Genomic DNA, 19640 nt, shown 5'->3' with positions numbered 1-19640 from the left:
ACATATCCTGATCAAAAATGACTCCAAGATTTCTCACAGTATTACTAGAGGTCAGGGTAATGCCATCCAGAGTAAGGATCTGGTTAGACACCATGTTTCTAAGATTTGTGGGGCCAAGTACAATAACTTCAGTTTTATCTGAGTTTAAAAGCAGGAAATTAGAGGTCATCCATGTCTTTATGTCTGTAAGACAATCCTGCAGTTTAGCTAATTGGTGTGTGTCCTCTGGCTTCATGGATAGATAAAGCTGGGTATCATCTGTGTAACAATGAAAATTTAAGCAATACCGTCTAATAATACTGCCTAAGGGAAGCATGTATAAAGTGAATAAAATTGGTCCTAGCACAGAACCTTGTGGAACTCCATAATTAACTTTAGTCTGTGAAGAAGATTCCCCATTTACATGAACAAATTGTAATCTATTAGACAAATATGATTCAAACCACCGCAGCGCAGTGCCTTTAATACCTATGGCATGCTCTAATCTCTGTAATAAAATTTTATGGTCAACAGTATCAAAAGCAGCACTGAGGTCTAACAGAACAAGCACAGAGATGAGTCCACTGTCCGAGGCCATAAGAAGATCATTTGTAACCTTCACTAATGCTGTTTCTGTACTATGATGAATTCTAAAACCTGACTGAAACTCTTCAAATAGACCATTCCTCTGCAGATGATCAGTTAGCTGTTTTACAACTACCCTTTCAAGAATTTTTGAGAGAAAAGGAAGGTTGGAGATTGGCCTATAATTAGCTAAGATAGCTGGGTCAAGTGATGGCTTTTTAAGTAATGGTTTAATTACTGCCACCTTAAAAGCCTGTGGTACATAGCCAACTAACAAAGATAGATTGATCATATTTAAGATCGAAGCATTAAATAATGGTAGGGCTTCCTTGAGCAGCCTGGTAGGAATGGGGTCTAATAAACATGTTGATGGTTTGGATGAAGTAACTAATGAAAATAACTCAGACAGAACAATCGTAGAGAAAGAGTCTAACCAAATACCGGCATCACTGAAAGCAGCCAAAGATAACGATACGTCTTTAGGATGGTTATGAGTAATTTTTTCTCTAATAGTTAAAATTTTGTTAGCAAAGAAAGTCATGAAGTCATTACTAGTTAAAGTTAATGGAATACTCAGCTCAATAGAGCTCTGACTCTTTGTCAGCCTGGCTACAGTGCTGAAAAGAAACCTGGGGTTGTTCTTATTTTCTTCAATTAGTGATGAGTAGAAAGATGTCCTAGCTTTACGGAGGGCTTTTTTATAGAGCAACAGACTCTTTTTCCAGGCTAAGTGAAGATCTTCTAAATTAGTGAGACGCCATTTCCTCTCCAACTTACGGGTTATCTGCTTTAAGCTACGAGTTTGTGAGTTATACCACGGAGTCAGACACTTCTGATTTAAAGCTCTCTTTTTCAGAGGAGCTACAGCATCCAAAGTTGTCTTCAATGAGGATGTAAAACTATTAACGAGATACTCTATCTCCCTTACAGAGTTTAGGTAGCTACTCTGCACTGTGTTGTTATATGGCATTAGAGAACATAAAGAAGGAATCATATCCTTAAACCTAGTTACAGCGCTTTCTGAAAGACTTCTAGTGTAATGAAACTTATTCCCCACTGCTGGGTAGTCCATCAGGGTAAATGTAAATGTTATTAAGAAATGATCAGACAGAAGGGAGTTTTCAGGGAATACTGTTAAGTCTTCTATTTCCATACCATAAGTCAGAACAAGATCTAAGATATGATTAAAGTGGTGGGTGGACTCATTTACTTTTTGAGCAAAGCCAATAGAGTCTAATAATAGATTAAATGCAGTGTTGAGGCTGTCATTCTCAGCATCTGTGTGGATGTAAAAAATCGCCCACTATAATTATCTTATCTGAGCTAAGCACTAAGTCAGACAAAAGGTCTGAAAATTCACAGAGAAACTCACAGTAACGACCAGGTGGACGATAGATAATAACAAATAAAACTGGTTTTTGGGACTTCCAATTTGGATGGACAAGACTAAGAGACAAGCTTTCAAATGAATTAAAGCTCTGTCTGGGTTTTTGATTAATTAATAAGCTGGAATGGAAGATTGCTGCTAATCCTCCGCCCCGGCCCGTGCTACGAGCATTCTGACAGTTAGTGTGACTCGGGGGTGTTGACTCATTTAAACTAGCATATTCATCCTGCTGTAACCAGGTTTCTGTTAGGCAGAATAAATCAATATGTTGATCAATTATTATATCATTTACCAACAGGGACTTAGAAGAGAGAGACCTAATGTTTAATAGACCACATTTAACTGTTTTAGTCTGTGGTGCAGTTGAAGGTGCTATATTATTTTTTCTTTTTGAATTTTTATGCTTAAATAGATTTTTGCTGGTTATTGGTAGTCTGGGAGCAGGCACCGTCTCTACGGGGATGGGGCAATGAGGGGATGGCAGGGGGAGAGAAGCTGCAGAGAGGTGTGTAAGACTACAACTCTGCTTCCTGGTCCCAACCCTGGATAGTCACGGTTTGGAGGATTTAAGAAAATTGGCCAGATTTCTAGAAATGAGAGCTGCTCCATCCAAAGTGGGATGGATGCCGTCTCTCCTAACAAGACCAGGTTTTCCCCAGAAGCTTTGCCAATTATCTATGAAGCCCACCTCATTTTTTGGACACCACTCAGACAGCCAGCAATTCAAGGAGAACATGCGGCTAAACATGTCACTCCCGGTCCGATTGGGGAGGGGCCCAGAGAAAACTACAGAGTCCGACATTGTTTTTGCAAAGTTACACACCGATTTAATGTTAATTTTAGTGACCTCCGATTGGCGTAACCGGGTGTCATTACTGCCGACGTGAATTACAATCTTACCAAATTTACGCTTAGCCTTAGCCAGCAGTTTCAAATTTCCTTCAATGTCGCCTGCTCTGGCCCCCGGAAGACAATTGACTATGGTTGCTGGTGTCGCTAACTTCACATTTCTCAAAACAGAGTCGCCAATAACCAGAGTTTGATCCTCGGCGGGTGTGTCGTCGAGTGGGGAAAAACGGTTAGAGATGTGAACGGGTTGGCGGTGTACACGGGGCTTCTGTTTAGGGCTACGCTTCCTCCTCACAGTCACCCAGTCAGCCTGCTTTCCCGGCTGCTCGGGATCTGCCAGGGGGGAACTAACGGCGGCTAAGCTACCTTGGTCCGCACCGACTACAGGGGCCTGGCTAACTGTAGAATTTTCCACGGTGCGGAGCCGAGTCTCCAATTCACCCAGCCTGGCCTCCAAAGCTACGAATAAGCTACACTTATTACAAGTACCGTTACTGCTAAAGGAGGCCGAGGAATAACTAAACATTTCACACCCAGAGCAGAAAAGTGCGGGAGAGACAGGAGAAGCCGCCATGCTAAATCGGCTAAGAGCTAGTAGCTACGCTAAGCTAGCGGATTCCTAAAAACACGCAAAGTGAATAATGTGTAAATAATTTAGAGGTGATTCAGCAGAAGGAGTGCTTTAGTTAAGGCACGTAAAGATTACACTGGGAAACAAATCGTAATCTAGATAACTAGATCAATCTAACTGCGCAGATTAAACAGCTAACAGATACAGAAAAACACCGCTGTGCTCCGGAACAGGAAGTGATACAATACCGCAGTGAGAGCCAACCACCAGTAGAGGCAAGCAAGCGAGTCAGCATGACTCTCTAAACAAGCAGGTCTTTCCCAGTAGCCATCAGCCACACACATTCCTTAAAATGTCAGTGATCTCACTCACCTCTCACTGTTTACAGATCTCCAAAAAGACATCCCCTCCTCCACCCCACTGCTACCATTTCGCCCATGTCCTCTGCCTGGGGGTAAGCTCAGCCCCTGCCTCTTCCATTGGCAGCATTTGTGATTTTCTCAAGTCTAGTCTGTACTACGCTAGGGACTAGCGCCAAATCTACTACACTATAGATTCTAACCTTCTGTACATTATCTCATTGTATTAAATTATCATCTATAACCTACCTCCTGAGTCTCTGGCTCTCTCTCTTTCTCTGACTCTCTGTGGTGCATAAGTATTTGATTATGTCTACAGCAGCTAAGCTCTCTCACAGAATGTGTTTGTGTGTGGCCTGTTGGTGGTAGCCTTGGTGTGCTATGTTTCCCAAGCCAAGGCTGGTACAAATTTAAAAGGTAGGTGGACTGGGACAATGCCAATGAAGTGATTTGTCCAAAGACACAGACAGGTAGTGTGACCGGGAACTGAACCCATGTTTACATATTGTTAACATCACCAAGGATGATGACAGGATGGTGCAGAGGTTTGAGATGAGGTCTTGTGACCAGTGTGTCCTCAGCCTGATTCCCCATTAGACCGGAAAATCACTAAGGCCCCTTGGGCAAGGTTCTTAATCCTCAAGTTGCACTTTTCTACCTGAAGCAGATGCTCAAAGTCTGCTTCAGATGAAAAAGTCTTATAGTAATGCAGTTGATTTACCATGTAATATTTTCTGAGAAATGAAAATGTTTTGTTTAAAAAGCCAAATACTGCAATGTAATAAAAAACAATCAGAATCAGAATCGCCTTTATTGTGATTGTAATTTGCATTGCAACGGGATTTGAGTGCAACTCCAAAAAAAGTTGCTTTCCGTGGTGCAAGTAATTTTTAGCCAAATAAAAGATAGTGAAATTTAATGGTGAATTATTCAGAGTATATGTACAACTAATACAACCCCTGGCAAAAATTATGGAATCACCGGCCTTGGAGGATGTTCATTCAGTTGTTTAATTTTGTAGAAAAAAAGCAGATCACAGACATGACACAGAACTAAAGTTATTTCAAATGGCAACTTTCTGGCTTTAAGAAACACTATAAGACATCAGGAAAAATAATTGTGGCAGTCAGTAACGGTTACTTTTTTAGACCAAGCAGAGGGAAAAAAACATGGAATCACTCAATTCTTAGGAAAAAATTATGGAATCAGCCTGTAAATTTTCATCCCCAAAACTAACACCTGCATCCAATCAGATCTGCTTGTTAGTCTGCATCTAAAAAGGAGTGATCACACCTTGGAGAGCTGTTGCACCAAGTGGACTGACATGAATCATGGCTCCAACACGAGAGATGTCAATTGAAACAAAGGAGCGGATTATCAAACTCTTAAAAGAGGGTAAATCAACACGCAATGTTGCAAAAGATGTTGGTTGTTCACAGTCAGCTGTGTCTAAACTCTGGACCAAATACAAACAACATGGGAAGGTTGTTAAAGGCAAACATACTGGTAGACCAATGAAGACATCAAAGCATCAAGACAGAAAACTTAAAGCAATATGTCTCAAAAATCAAAAATGCACAACAAAACAAATGAGGAACAAATGGGAGGAAACTGGAGTCAACATCTGTGACCGAACTGTAAGAAACCACCTAAAGGAAATGGGATTTACATACAGAAAAGCTAAACGAAAGCCATCATTAACACCTAAACAGAAAAAAACAAGGTTACAATGGGTTGTGAAAACATTCCTTGCAAAAAGACACATAGGGTCAATGTCATGGCTTGCAAATAGTCTGGATCTTAATCCAATTGAAAATCTTTGGTGGAAGTTGAAGAAAATGGTCCATGACAAGGCTCCAACCTGCAAAGCTGATCTGGCAACAGCAATCAGAGAAAGTTGGAGCCAGATTGATGAAGAGTACTGTTTGTCACTCATTAAGTCCATGCCTCAGAGACTGCAAGCTGTTATAAAAGCCAGAGGTGGTGCAACAAAATACTAGTGATGTGTTGGAGCGTTCTTTTGTTTTTCATGATTCCATAATTTTTTCCTCAGAATTGAGTGATTCCATATTTTTTTTCCCTCTGCTTGGTCTAAAAAAGTAACCGTTACTGACTGCCACAATTTTTTTCTTGATTTCTTATAGTGTTTCTTAAAGCCAGAAAGTTGCCATTTGAAATGACTTTAGTTTTGTGTCATGTCTGTGATCTGCTTTTTTTCTACAAAATTAAACAACTGAATGAACATCCTCCGAGGCCGGTGATTCCATAATTTTTGCCAGGGGTTGTATAAACACAAGGTAAAATAAAATAAAATAAAATGTGGACCAACTAAAATGTAAAACGAGAATTATATACAACTGTGGAATCATATTGCACGAGAATATTGCACATGGCTTACAGATATAACAAGCTAACGTCGGTACGATTTTTTGTAAATTCCTTCAGATGTGTTACCTAGTTACAATTTTTTTTTAATCTGTAAGCGTATATCTCTAACCTTTGCATAATATATGAGAAAGATATTCTTATACAGAAATAAGCTGTTTCACAGCATATTCCACCATCTTGAATTATTTTGTTTGAGTGAACAACCAGCTGATGTCACTCTGCCTTTTCATTTGGTTTGGAAACTGCCTCATTGTGTTGCTCAGCATTTGCATAAAATATAATTTTGGTCTATTCTGGCTGCGTCTTGCTGGCAGCAGAACGACTGTTGTCTCTTGCCGCTGCAAAACGCTCATTCTGATTGAAAATGAATGTGAATTCGCATCGTTGCCTCTGTCACTTGTAGCTAATTTGGCCTTAGGGTAAATCCAACCCCTTGATTTGAATCTGCTCCAAAATGTATTACATTCTTCTTTGGCCCACACCCAAAGTTTCATGAAAATTAGTCTTTTGCATTATCCAACTTAAAAACTGTCATGAAGAAAAAAATATATAAGCACCTTGCTGCAGAAAATCATGACAAGTGACTATTGTTTGACAAAATACCCAAACAAATAAATTATCAACATTTTCCTATCATTTTATTATAAATATCATTAATCAGACGGAGCGCTAGCGATCTGTCATTAACAGAAATAAAAGCTTCAGCGGTGCAGAGTAATAAGACAGAAGAGAACAGAAAAATGACTTAAAAACTAAATACATTTGATGGAGAAAGAAGAATGCTGTACAAAGGGAGAGATTGTCTAATAAAAACGACAAAGAGAAAACGGAAGAAGGGAAGAAAACTGCAAAAGGCAGAAGAGAATAGTCATCTTTAAAAACAAAAAGTACAGTGAGATCTGCCGCATCAGATTCTGTTTTCAACCGCTTCATTAAAACCTGTCCTGATTGTTGGGAAAGTGTCAACAGACAGCCTCACACATCCTTAAGTCCACAGCAAGATCACGTTTAAAAAGTGATTACAGCTACAGCCGTTAAAGTACAAATCACTCATCAATTCAGCAGCTATCAAGAAAATGATCAACTCCACACTGGTTTGTTCGCATTGCGAACGAGACGCCGACTGAAGGACAGAAATGAAGAGACATAAGACAGCATCAAAGGGTGACAACATAATTAGCTTTCCAAGAATTCCAGACATCTGTGTGTGTTTTGTTCTATTTCCATGACATTAAATGAGGAGAAGAACGCGGATGTGTATGAGAAGACACAGGCTTGCTAATTATGCCGCACAGCGCCGCTGCCTCCAGCGGCGCAGTAAAAGTTTGGGAAATGGGTGCTCGTTATTGAAGAGAAACCATTTAAAAAGCATTTAAAAAGTCAACAAAACAAAGAGGCACCACTTCACATTTTCAACATTCATATTCAAACCAAAATGAAGGAAAGTCGTTGCTGTGTTATATATGATTTATTAAAGGACACAAAGCAGCTTCAGGCAGTTTTTAAGGGCTGTTATGAATGTGGAAAATGATGACCGATGGAACACACACATCGGACCCGTCGTGCTACTTTAATGGATTCAGAATAGAAACGCGAAAATAAATATAAGGATGACATGTAACCAAGGACCAACAGCAAGATATTGCTTCAACTTTGTGATGTCATAAAGTGAGCCATTTTAACATGGCTCTAAATGTCACCATCATGGCAGTGAAAAAATAAGCTGAAAACCTCCTTCTCACATTTACCAAAATAAGTTCTGCTAAAGCTATCAGGATAGCTTTGGTTCAAATGTTTGATTAAAGCATATACTGGGTGATACCGACTATTTAGGTCTAACCTGGTGCCAACATACAAATAATAGAATATTTACATTTCACTCAATGAAAATACTTGAGCATCAACATCTTTCAAGCCGCGGAGTTCAAGTTGCTTTATTGGTACCTAGAAGTACGTATATCTGGTCTGCAGACAGTCTAATATTCATTGTGGGTGCTGTGCACCTCTCCAAGTAAAAGCCGGCATTCTGACCTAAATGTTCATCTCTGTCGTTTTTGTCTGCTTGTGCATGAGTTTACATGAGATCAGTTTTGCAATTTATGCTCGTGTTTATGCTATTCCGTGACTCATCTGATGTAGGGTTTCAGTAGTAGCAGGTTTAGTAAGCAGTGGCGGGTATGGGGGGTGGTGTTTGAGATCATACCCTAGGACCACTCTACTAGGTCCTTGCAAAAAAGTCACAACCCCCTCTTGTTGGCAGCCTTGTTTCATTTTCATTTATTTCATTTTCATGTATTTATATAGCACCAAAATCACAACAAGGTTGCCTCAAGGCGCTTCACGCAAGTAAGCTTTAACCTTACCAACCCCCAGAGCAACAGTGGTAAGGAAAAACTCCCTCTGAGGAAGAAACCTCAAGCAGACCAGACTCAAAGGGGTGACCCTCTGCTTAGGTCATGCTACAGACATAAATTACAAAACAATTCACAAAACGAACATACAGAAAATGTTGCCGGTGCACAGGATGGTTTCTGGAACAGACATCACACCCATCTCTGGATGGAGCTGCACCTGAAACAGAGAGAAAAGAAAAAAGCAGCATCAAGCATCAGGGACACAACAAATACAGTGTAATTTGTCAGCATTAAGCAATAAGAAAAACAGAAGAAATACTAAGGTGATTGCCGGCCACTAGCCCAAAGCTTCACTAAAAGACCCAGAATTTAGATAAAACTGAGCACTCTCTGCACACTACAAATCCTTCAGCTCCTCCCTGGTCACAGTCAGGTGAAATGTGAGCTTGTCCTTGGCTTTCTCCACCCACTGTGGCCAAAAACCCTGCAGCACCTGTGTGCTGGATCATGCCCAGAGAAATGCACCACATGGACTAAATGTTGTAACATACTTTCACAATGCAAGTGATACTCCTCATCTGAGTGTCCCTAAGTAAGCATTCATTTGACACAAAGTCATTCCAGTGGTACTCAATGATCCTTTAAAGACATCTAGTACGGTACCAAAGACTTGTAATCCGCCAAACTGCCAATAAGCCAATGTCAGACTCGCTCATCAGCAAACCAGGTGATGCCAAGTCCAGATAATGACAACAGCATGGAAGTACGTTGTGGAAAAACTGCAATGTGAAGCCAAACTAACCGTAACAAATATATGACAACATGAACCTTGCCCCAAGTGAAGGAGTTCAAGTACCTCGTGGTCTTGTTCGCGAGTGAGGGGACAGGGGAGCGTGAAATTGGCTGGAGAATCAGTGCAGCAGGGGCGGCGTTGTATTCGCTCTACCGTACTGTTGTAACAAAAAGGGGAGCTGAGCCAAATGTCCTACTCTCACCTATAATCATGAGGGTTGGGCCGTGACTGAAAGAACGAAATGGCGGGTACAAGTGGTCGAAATACGTATTCTCAGGAGGGTGGCTGGTGTCTCCCTTACAGATAAGATGAGAAGTTCGGTCATCCGTGAGGAGCTCGGAGTAGAGCTGCTGCTCCTTCATGTTGAAAGGAGCCAGATGAGTTGGTTCAGGTATCTGGTAAGGATGCCCAGTGTGCGCCTTTCTAACGAGGTGTTCCAGGCACGTTCATCTGGGAGGAGACCCCGGGGAAGACCCAGGACTAGATGGAGAGATTATATCTCCACACTGGCCCAGGAACGCCTCGGGATCCCCCACTCAGAGGTGAATAATGTGTCCCGGGAAAGGGTTGTCTGGGGTCCCCTGCTGGTGCTGTTGTCCCGTGAGTGAGTGAGTGATGAACCTTGGTACAGCTCTGGTTCCAGACTTTCAGGCATAAAAACACCCAAAATCATCTTGTTTTGCTGTCTTCCTTCCTTCCTCTTCCCACTCTCTCTAATCGAAATCAGTTTGCCTTCTCCCATCTGCCACCACTCTTTCATTCCGCACTCCATCTGTCCAGCATTCACACTCTACCTCACAAAAAGCAGTGCCACGGGTGCACACACAGTTGACCCGTCTGCCTCCTCGTCTTTGTTCTCTCATTATTTAAATGAAATAATTTGACCAGAGATTGATCCCAATTTTCTTTATCATTTCCTCTCCTTCATCTCTTTCCAGCTCTTAATTAAAAAAAAGAACTTGCATTGTTGTCAGAGACATTTGAATTTGCACTTTTTTCTCTTCTCTCATTTATTGCTCCATTTGTCTTCCATCCTTTTGAGCAGACTGTTTTTTAAAGTTATGTCCGTCTTGTCAGATTATGTCATTTTAAAATTCAGCCTGCAAACGACCTTAACCCAACCGTTATCTTCAAATAGGACTTCTGTACTCACGTTCTTTGCCAATACCTCACCAAACTTAAATTAACAATCACATTATTTCGCCCAGAAAAACTGAAAACAGCTTTAATTTATCCTTCCATTCATTATTAACTTAACTAATGGGGAAACAAACTTGGTTATCCTTCAGCCTGATGTGGACATTAATTAACTAATCCCGTCCCTCCTGCTCTGCTCCTCTTAAATTAAATATCAGGACTTGACAGGCTCCATAGTTCATCTTTACTCTTCTTTATTCACTCTTAAAAAATTTTTTTTTCTGTCCACAAAGAGCTGAAATATTTAATCGGCCAAAGCTCTGCATTTTAATCTTTCAGGACTTCAAAATCCTTTTAATATCACATCTGAACATTTTACAAAGCTGATTTATTTGTACTTTAAGCATTGGTTTCATTATTACCCAGCAGTGGGGAATAAGTTTCATTACACTAGAAGTCTTTCAGAAAGCGCTGTAACTAGGTTTAAGGATATGATTCCTTCATTATGTTCTCTAATGCCATATACCAACACAGTGCAGAGTAGCTACCTAAACTCTGTAAGTGAGATAGAGTATCTCATCAATAGTTTTACATCCTCATTGAAGACAACTTTGGATGCTGTAGCTCCTCTGAAAAAGAGAGCTTTAAATCAGAAGTGCCTGAATCCGTGGTATAACTCACAAACCCGCAGCTTAAAGCAGATAACCCGTACGTTGGAGAGGAAATGGCGTCTCACTAATTTAGAAGATCTTCACTTAGCCTGGAAAAAGAGTCTGTTGCTTTATAAAAAAGCCCTCCGTAAAGCTAGGACATCTTACTACTCATCACTAATTGAAGAAAATAAGAACAACCCCAGGTTTCTTTTCAGCACTGTAGCCAGGCTGACAAAGAGTCAGAGCTCTATTGAGCCGAGTATTCCTTTAACTTTAACTAGTAATGACTTCATGACTTTCTTTGCTAACAAAATTTTAACTATTAGAGAAAAAATTACTCATAACCATCCCAAAGATGTATCGTTATCTTTGGCTGCTTTCAGTGATGCCGGTATTTGGTTAGACTCTTTCTCTCCGATTGTTCTGTCTGAGTTATTTTCATTAGTTACTTCCTCCAAACCATCAACATGTTTATTAGACCCCATTCCTACCAGGCTGCTCAAGGAAGCCCTACCATTAATTAATGCTTCAATCTTAAATATGATCAATCTATCTTTATTAGTTGGCTATGTACCACAGGCTTTTAAGGTGGCAGTAATTAAACCATTACTTAAAAAGCCATCACTTGACCCAGCTATCTTAGCTAATTATAGGCCAATCTCCAACCTTCCTTTTCTCTCAAAAATTCTTGAAAGGGTAGTTGTAAAACAGCTAACTGATCATCTGCAGAGGAATGGCCTATTTGAAGAGTTTCAGTCAGGTTTCAGAATTCATCATAGTACAGAAACAGCGTTAGTGAAGGTTACAAATGATCTTCTTATGGCCTCAGACAGTGGACTCATCTCTGTGCTTGTTCTGTTAGACCTCAGTGCTGCTTTTGATACTGTTGACCATAAAATTTTATTACAGAGATTAGAGCATGCCATAGGTATTAAAGGCACTGCACTGCGGTGGTTTGAATCATATTTATCTAATAGATTACAATTTGTTCATGTAAATGGGGAATCTTCTTCACAGACTAAGGTTAATTATGGAGTTCCACAAGGTTCTGTGCTAGGACCAATTTTATTCACTTTATACATGTTTCCCTTAGGCAGTATTATTAGATGGCATTGCTTAAATTTTCATTGTTACGCAGATGATACCCAGCTTTATCTATCCATGAAGCCAGAGGACACACACCAATTAGCTAAACTGCAGGATTGTCTTACAGACATAAAGACATGGATGACCTCTAATTTCCTGCTTTTAAACTCAGATAAAACTGAAGTTATTGTAATTGGCCCCACAAATCTTAGAAACATGGTGTCTAACCAGATCCTTACTCTGGATGGCATTACCCTGACCTCTAGTAATACTGTGAGAAATCTTGGAGTCATTTTTGATCAGGATATGTCATTCAATGCGCATATTAAACAAATATGTAGGACTGGTTTTTTGCATTTGCGCAATATCTCTAAAATTAGAAAGGTCTTGTCTCAGAGTGATGCTGAAAAACTAATTCATGCATTTATTTCCTCTAGGCTGGACTATTGTAATTCATTATTTTCAGGTTGTCCTAAAAGTTCCCTGAAAAGCCTTCAGTTAATTCAAAATGCTGCAGCTAGAGTGCTAACAGGGACTAGAAGGAGAGAGCATATCTCACCCATATTGGCCTCTCTTCATTGGCTTCCTGTTAATTCTAGAATAGAATTTAAAATTCTTCTTCTTACTTATAAGGTTTTGAATAATCAGGTCCCATCTTATCTTAGGGACCTCATAGTACCATATCACCCCAATAGAGCGCTTCGCTCTCAGACTGCAGGCTTACTTGTAGTTCCTAGGGTTTGTAAGAGTAGAATGCGAGGCAGAGCCTTCAGCTTTCAGGCTCCTCTCCTGTGGAACCAGCTCCCAATTCAGATCAGGGAGACAGACACCCTCTCTACTTTTAAGATTAGGCTTAAAATGTTCCTTTTTGCTAAATCTTATAGTTAGGGCTGGATCAGGTGACCCTGAACCATCCCTTAGTTATGCTGCTATAGACTTAGACTGCTGGGGGGTTCCCATGATGCACTGAGTGTTTCTTTCTCTTTTTGCTCTGTATGCACCACTCTGCATTTAATCATTAGTGATTGATCTCTGCTCCCCTCCACAGCATGTCTTTTTCCTGGTTCTCTCCCTCAGCTCCAACCAGTCCCAGCAGAAGACTGCCCCTCCCTGAGCCTGGTTCTGCTGGAGGTTTCTTCTTGTTAAAAGGGAGTTTTTCCTTCCCACTGTTGCCAAGTGCTTGCTCACAGGGGGTCGTTTTGACCGTTGGGGTTTTTCCGTAATTATTGTATGGCTTTGCCTTACAATATAAGGCGCCTTCGGGCAACTGTTTGTTGTGATTTGGCGCTATATAAATAAAATTGATTTGATTTGATTTGATTAATGCATTCATTTTCAGTTTCTGGAGCCTATCACAGCGGTCACTGGGTGAGAGGCCGGGTACACCCTGGATGTATGTTTTTTGAACTTGAAAACACCTGTTAGGATCTGCACCTAATTGTGAAGGTGTTGGTTTTAAATAAGACACAAACCATTTGCAGGAATTGTTGAACAAACAAGTCCATTTATTCATCATCTCTCTGGGGACGAGTCACGGTGGCAGCAGGTTCAGGCACCTCTTGCAGCCCTCAAACCAGATTCATTCTCCAGTTCATCCTGGGTGATCAGAAAGTGTTACCGGTCCAGATGGCATATGCAATCCTTCCAGCATGTTGTGGATCTAGCCTGGGGTCTCCTCTCAGTTGGAGATGCCCACAAACATCCAGAGGGAGAAATGACAGATTGTGATTTAAATATCCCAAGAGATCTACAACAGTGTGCTTTAGATATCTTGCACAGAATATGAAACAATGGCCCCTTTCCGAAACACTTCATCAGTTAACACCTGGTAGCCAAACTGTATTTGGTAAAGCTCAGACTGATATGGCATAATGGAGCTTAGACCCACCACCTTTAAATTTTAGCATTGAGGTGGTGGAGTTTGTGGAGAGTAGGTGCAGTTTGTGGAGAGTAGGTGCTTCGGTAGTACAAGAGGTGCATTGCAAACCTTATGACCAAGGATGACCACTTGAGGCCACCTGCCTGTGTCCTTGGAGAAGACATCACTCAGGTGCAAATGGGGTAGCAGCACTGGCTGGAGATTAACCCATGATGGAATGCTGATCCACCCATGGGAAGTTGGGAAGCCTTATGCCACAGTTTCCTCTGCCATGCATGAGCCTGATGGGGCTCAGGGTTTATATTGGTCTTACGCTTTCCCTCTTGACCAGGGAGCAAGTTGTGATGGTCTCTTGTCCCACTTGGGGTGGTGGGGGAAGAGAAAAACAAGCAGCTCAATACACTAGAATGCCACAAAAACCTCTTCACTGGTCCAGCGGGTATTGAACAGGTATGATGCCACCACTGGATCCTGGTTGACTGGCACAAATCCTGTCCTGCTGGAAGGAATGTTGGGTAACCAAGTCAATTTTCAGTAGTATGTATCTCCAGAGATGTTTTGGTACAAACTGAATGAATTACTAAGACCTGTATGAGGCTTTTTTGATGCATGATGTATCAGCTGCAACACTATAGCCATGTGGTTGCTCTGAACATGATCCAAATACTGCGTTGCTGAGAATGCCAGCGAGTCAACCAGGTCAATGTCCATGTAGCATGTGGCCACAGAAGATAAATGGCTACTGTCAGGAGACAAGGATGGACGTCAGGTCTGGGTGGCTTTGAAATGCAAAGACCATTTAAAGTAGCTCACACAATTTATAATTTAAGTAGACTGTTTTTCCTTGAATGTAAGTTACACTGGAGAACAAGTGACATCTTTTTCGTATGTGGAACTCAGTTTTTAACATAATGCTTCCCTGAGTTTAATAATGGACAGGAACTCCGTGTAGTATATGTGTACACCAGAGCCTGAGCTGTTACTTACAATAAGTAAGATGGACAAATAACCATGATCCACAACAACATGAAGAAGAGCAGATTTACGTAGGAAGTCCTCGGTTTGTGGTGGGTACCATAAGGACTTTTGAGTTCTAAAAATAAACGATATGGTCAAATGTGCAATGGCCAACATATTTTTCATTTGATGCAGTTTGGACAAAAGAAATCATCAGATGAACACTGATTGCTGCCAGACAGCTTTGGTCCATTTTATTTATTTATTTTCAAATCAGCTCTTTTATTTAGTTTTTTGTACATTGTTGTTATGTTCTTCTATTATTCGTGCTTATTTTTTCATTATTGGAGTTTATTTTGTTCTGTGTGTTGATTACACAAAACACAATAAATAGTTATTATCATTTGTAATTATTATGATTGTAATTATCTATATACTAAAAGTATATGCTGTCTGTGTGTGGGTGTCCCTCTCCTGTTCAAACCGCACACTTACACTTTGACATTCGAGGAGTGACATTAGCTTACGCAGCACTGTAGTATTAGTAGTAGTAGTGTAGTAGTACTTCAGGGGATAGACACTTTTATGTTGTAGAACAGAGCCAAACTTGGCACACTCATACTTTGACATACAGTAGTGTTCAGAATAATAGTAGTGCTATGTAACTAAAAAGATTAATCTAGGTTTTGAGTATATTTCTTATTGTTACATAGGAAACAAGGTACCAGTAGATTCAGTAGATTCTCATAAATCCAACAAGACCAAGCATTCATGATATGCACACTCTTAAGGCTATGAAATTGGGCTATTAGTAAAAAAAGTAGAAAAGGGGGTGTTCACAATAATAGTAGTGTGGCATTCAGTCAGTGAGTTCGTCAATTTTGTGGAACAAACAGTTGTGAATCAGGTGTCCCCTATTTAAGGATGAAGCCAGCACCTGTTGAACATGCTTTTCTTTTTGAAAGCCTGAGGAAAATGGGACGTTCAAGACATTGTTCAGAAGAACAGCGTAGTTTGATTAAAAAGTTGATTGGAGAGGGGAAAACTTATACGCAAAAATAAATTATAGGCTGTTCATCTACAATGATCTCCAATGCTTTAAAATGGACAAAAAAAACCAGAGACGCGTGGAAGAAAATAGAAAACAACCATCAAAATGGATAGAAGAATAACCAGAATGGCAAAGGCTCACCCATTGATCAGCTCCAGGATGATCAAAGACAGTCTGGAGTTACCTGTAAGTGCTGTGGCAGTTAGAAGACGCCTGTGTGAAGCTAATTTATTTGCAAGAATCCCCAGTAAAGTCCCTCTGTTAAATAAAAGACATGTGCAGAAGAGGTTACAATTTGCCAAAGAACACATCAACTGGCCTATAGAGAAATAGAGGAATATTCTGTGGACTGATGAGAGTAAAATTGTTCTTTTTGGGTCCAAGGGCCGCAGACAGTTTGTGAGACGACCCCCAAACTCTGAATTTAAGCCACAGTTCACAGTGAAGACAATGAAGCATGGTGGTGCAAGCATCATGATATGGGCATGTTTCTCCTACTATGGTGTTGGGCCTATATATCGCATACCAGGTATCATGGATCAGTTTGGATATATGTCAAAATACTTGAAGAGGTCATGTTACCTTATGCTGAAGAGGACATGCCCTTGAAATGGGTGTTTCAACAAGACAATGACCCCAAGCATGCTAGTAAATGAGCAAAATCTTGGTTCCAAACCAACAAAATTAATGCCTCGCAAACCAGCAAACCATGAAAAACTGTGGTTATACAACTAAATACTAGTTTAGTGATTCACAGGATTGCTAAAAAAGCAGTTTGAACATAATAGTTTTGAGTTTGTAGCATCAACAGCAGATGCTACTATTATTGTGAACACCCCCTTTTCTACTTTTTTTTTTTTTTTTTTTTACTAATAGCCCAATTTCATAGCCTTAAGAGTGTGCTTATCATGAAAGCTTGGTCTTGTTGGATTTGTGAGAATCTACTGAATCTACTGGCACCTTGTTTCTCATGTAACAATAAGAAATATACTCAAAACCTGGATTAATCTTTTTAGTCACATAGCACTACTATTATTCTGAACACTACTGTACAGGGAGTGACATAGGCTATTGATAACTTTTGTTGTGGTAGTAGTTGTTAATTGGAGAGACACATTTGTGCTGCATCATGATCAACAGTATGCTTAAAGGTTGGTGTTATACTTTTTTCTATTCTTTTATTTTTCCTTTGAATCTTTTACACCTTGATTTTTTTGCAAGTAACCATAGCAGTATCATGGTAGTAGTAGTAGTAGTAGTAGTAGTAGTAGTAGTAGTAATAGAAATAATAATAGCAGCTGTGTCTTCTTGAGGTAGCTTTAGTCACACTCTAACAGTTCTCATGAATCCGGGATAGGTGGGAGGTGATAGCTTTGTTGGTGAAGATGAAGTTTCCTTTTAGACTCTGAATCAAACCGTCCCTGGGGCTGTAATCATCTAGTTATTAATACCGAACATGTGATTTTTCAGTAATCTGCACTGGACTATACGTAAATTGCAGGACCTCCCAAACTATTCATCTTTTTTTTTTTTTTAAGAGATTTATACTCTGGAATATACATTTTTTTTATGTTGTTATCTTAGCAACACAAAGTCACAAGGATAAAATGAAAGAGAGTAATTTTTTGTCCAGGTCCACTTCTTCCCATAAATCATGAAAAATAAATCTTGGACAAAAGTCTTCATCAATAGCACTTTTTGTATCTGCTGTTAGTGGACAGATCCATTCTTGCCAGTAATGTTGATTTATTTTTTTAACATTACCTCCACTGAAAAATGACTTCCAGAATGTGTTTATCATTAAGATTAAATTACTTTACATCGTGTTCATCATCATTATCATAATCTAGTGTTTCTGTTCTATCTTCTTCTTTGCAAAACATTCCACTTCATTTTTCATCCCATTTCCTTCTCTGGCCCGCTCTTAAATAGAGATTAAAAAGTGGACAGTTTAATTTTAATTTGCCCTCAGTGCTCTTCTGTGGTACAACTTATCAATCTATTGTACCTTCTCGCAGGTGGTCTTTCTGGTTCGGGAAAACAATGTTATCCTTCTACATCATTATTAGACATTAAATGACTCATCCTATCTTCTCCCCCTCTTTTGGGGTTCCTATCTAGCTTGACTCTGCTTGATGAATTCATGCCTGCAGTCGCTGTAAGACCTGGTAGGAATTTTTAAATGTTGTCCCTCCCCCATCTGTAGTTTGAATCTCTTTTCTGCAGCATTCAGACAAAATAAGGAAACATGAGCTTTGCCACATTTAAAACAGTTTGATCACAGCGAAGAAACTGGTGTTGACTTTAAATCAGTCAGGGTGACACCTGCTGTAGCTGTAGATTACTGCATATTAATCCATCAGCTCAAACATGGTCGTTTTTATTACACCAAATAAATAAATAAAATTATTTTTGCACTGCTGGCTTTCTACATAAAATGTTATTTTATTATATTCTGCATAAACATAGACCTTATTTCCTCTAATAATAAACTAATTCAAAAAGTGTGAAACTTACAGAAACATCCATTTATCTAAGCAGTGACATTCAAGACTGTGGGTCTTTGCAACCTTTGAGATTGAGACAATGATTTGTCAAGGAGTCTCAGTTGAGACTCTACTTGCATTGTGAACAAACATCTTCTTCAACACTATAGCCATGTGATGTGCTGCCTGGATCATTATCCAGTGCACAGATACTGTAACTCAGTGCTGAGGACCTCAGTAACTAGAAAACACCAAGGAGACACCCACTGATCATCTGATTGCTGCAGAAAAATGGGTACTTTTGTTTAGTTGAGCCAGCTGTATCTCTGGCTGGTCACCAACCAGGACCAAAGGCAGTTCTGTAGTATGGTGGATGTATCAGCACATGATCTCAGACCTAAATTGTCGTCATATTTTTCATACCATCATTAATGTCACCCTGTCTTAATATTTATGCCACTGAAAGAGAACCAGATCCTCATCCTGGTCTGCAGACAAAGTTCACTTGTTGATTGGTTTATTGGGTTTTATCATGATGTAACGACCAATGTGTTAGTTTTCACAATCCACATTTGGCTCCTGAGCAGCATCAACCTGTCAACAATATAAATTCACATTCATCAGACCATCGTTCACATTGATGGACAGCTAAAATAAAACTGTGACAGTGTCCAAATACATATGGACGTCAGGGTGTTGCTTCTGTGACGCTCTTTATCAAAATGCTTGAACATTATGGAGTTAAAATTGTCTCATTAATATTTGTAAATGCACACAGGGTGATCTACAAATAATCATTGATTTGCAAATGTGTTCAGATATCCACAAATGCAAATTTCATATTTGTAACTTGTAAATTGGTCTTTGCAAATAATGTTGTATTTGCAAATATAAAACTTAATTTGTAAAAAAAAAAAAATACATTTGTAAAACTGGAAATTGTATTTGTGAATTGAGTTTCAGCATTTGTGGATCACCAGTTACACGCATTCATCGCTTTCCTCTGTGACGTCATTTTGAGACATTCTTTTCGCGAACACAGATCCACAAACAAATGCCGACTGATTCACAAATACACACGCACACTGGATGTCCACTAGATGGCAGTGTGGTTCCATTCATTGAT

The 19640-nt window shown here is 39.8% G+C and overlaps 1 long non-coding RNA gene across 1 annotated transcript; it reads right to left on the bottom strand.

Annotated features, from left to right (window-relative positions):
* Nucleotides 1-3997: 3997 nt before the first annotated feature.
* On the bottom strand, nt 3998-18214 carry LOC117523981. The gene is made up of 4 exons (XR_004564662.1): nt 18017-18214; nt 8956-8965; nt 6582-6587; nt 3998-4008 (listed from the first exon to the last, which is right to left on the bottom strand). It is a non-coding gene; the product is annotated as an uncharacterized LOC117523981 (long non-coding RNA).
* Between the last annotated feature and the right edge of the window lie 1426 nt (nt 18215-19640).

Source organism: Thalassophryne amazonica, chromosome 13 (genome assembly GCF_902500255.1).
Source record: "Thalassophryne amazonica chromosome 13, fThaAma1.1, whole genome shotgun sequence".
Taxonomy (NCBI): domain Eukaryota; kingdom Metazoa; phylum Chordata; class Actinopteri; order Batrachoidiformes; family Batrachoididae; genus Thalassophryne; species Thalassophryne amazonica.
This window is presented reverse-complemented; position numbering and strand designations above follow the sequence as displayed.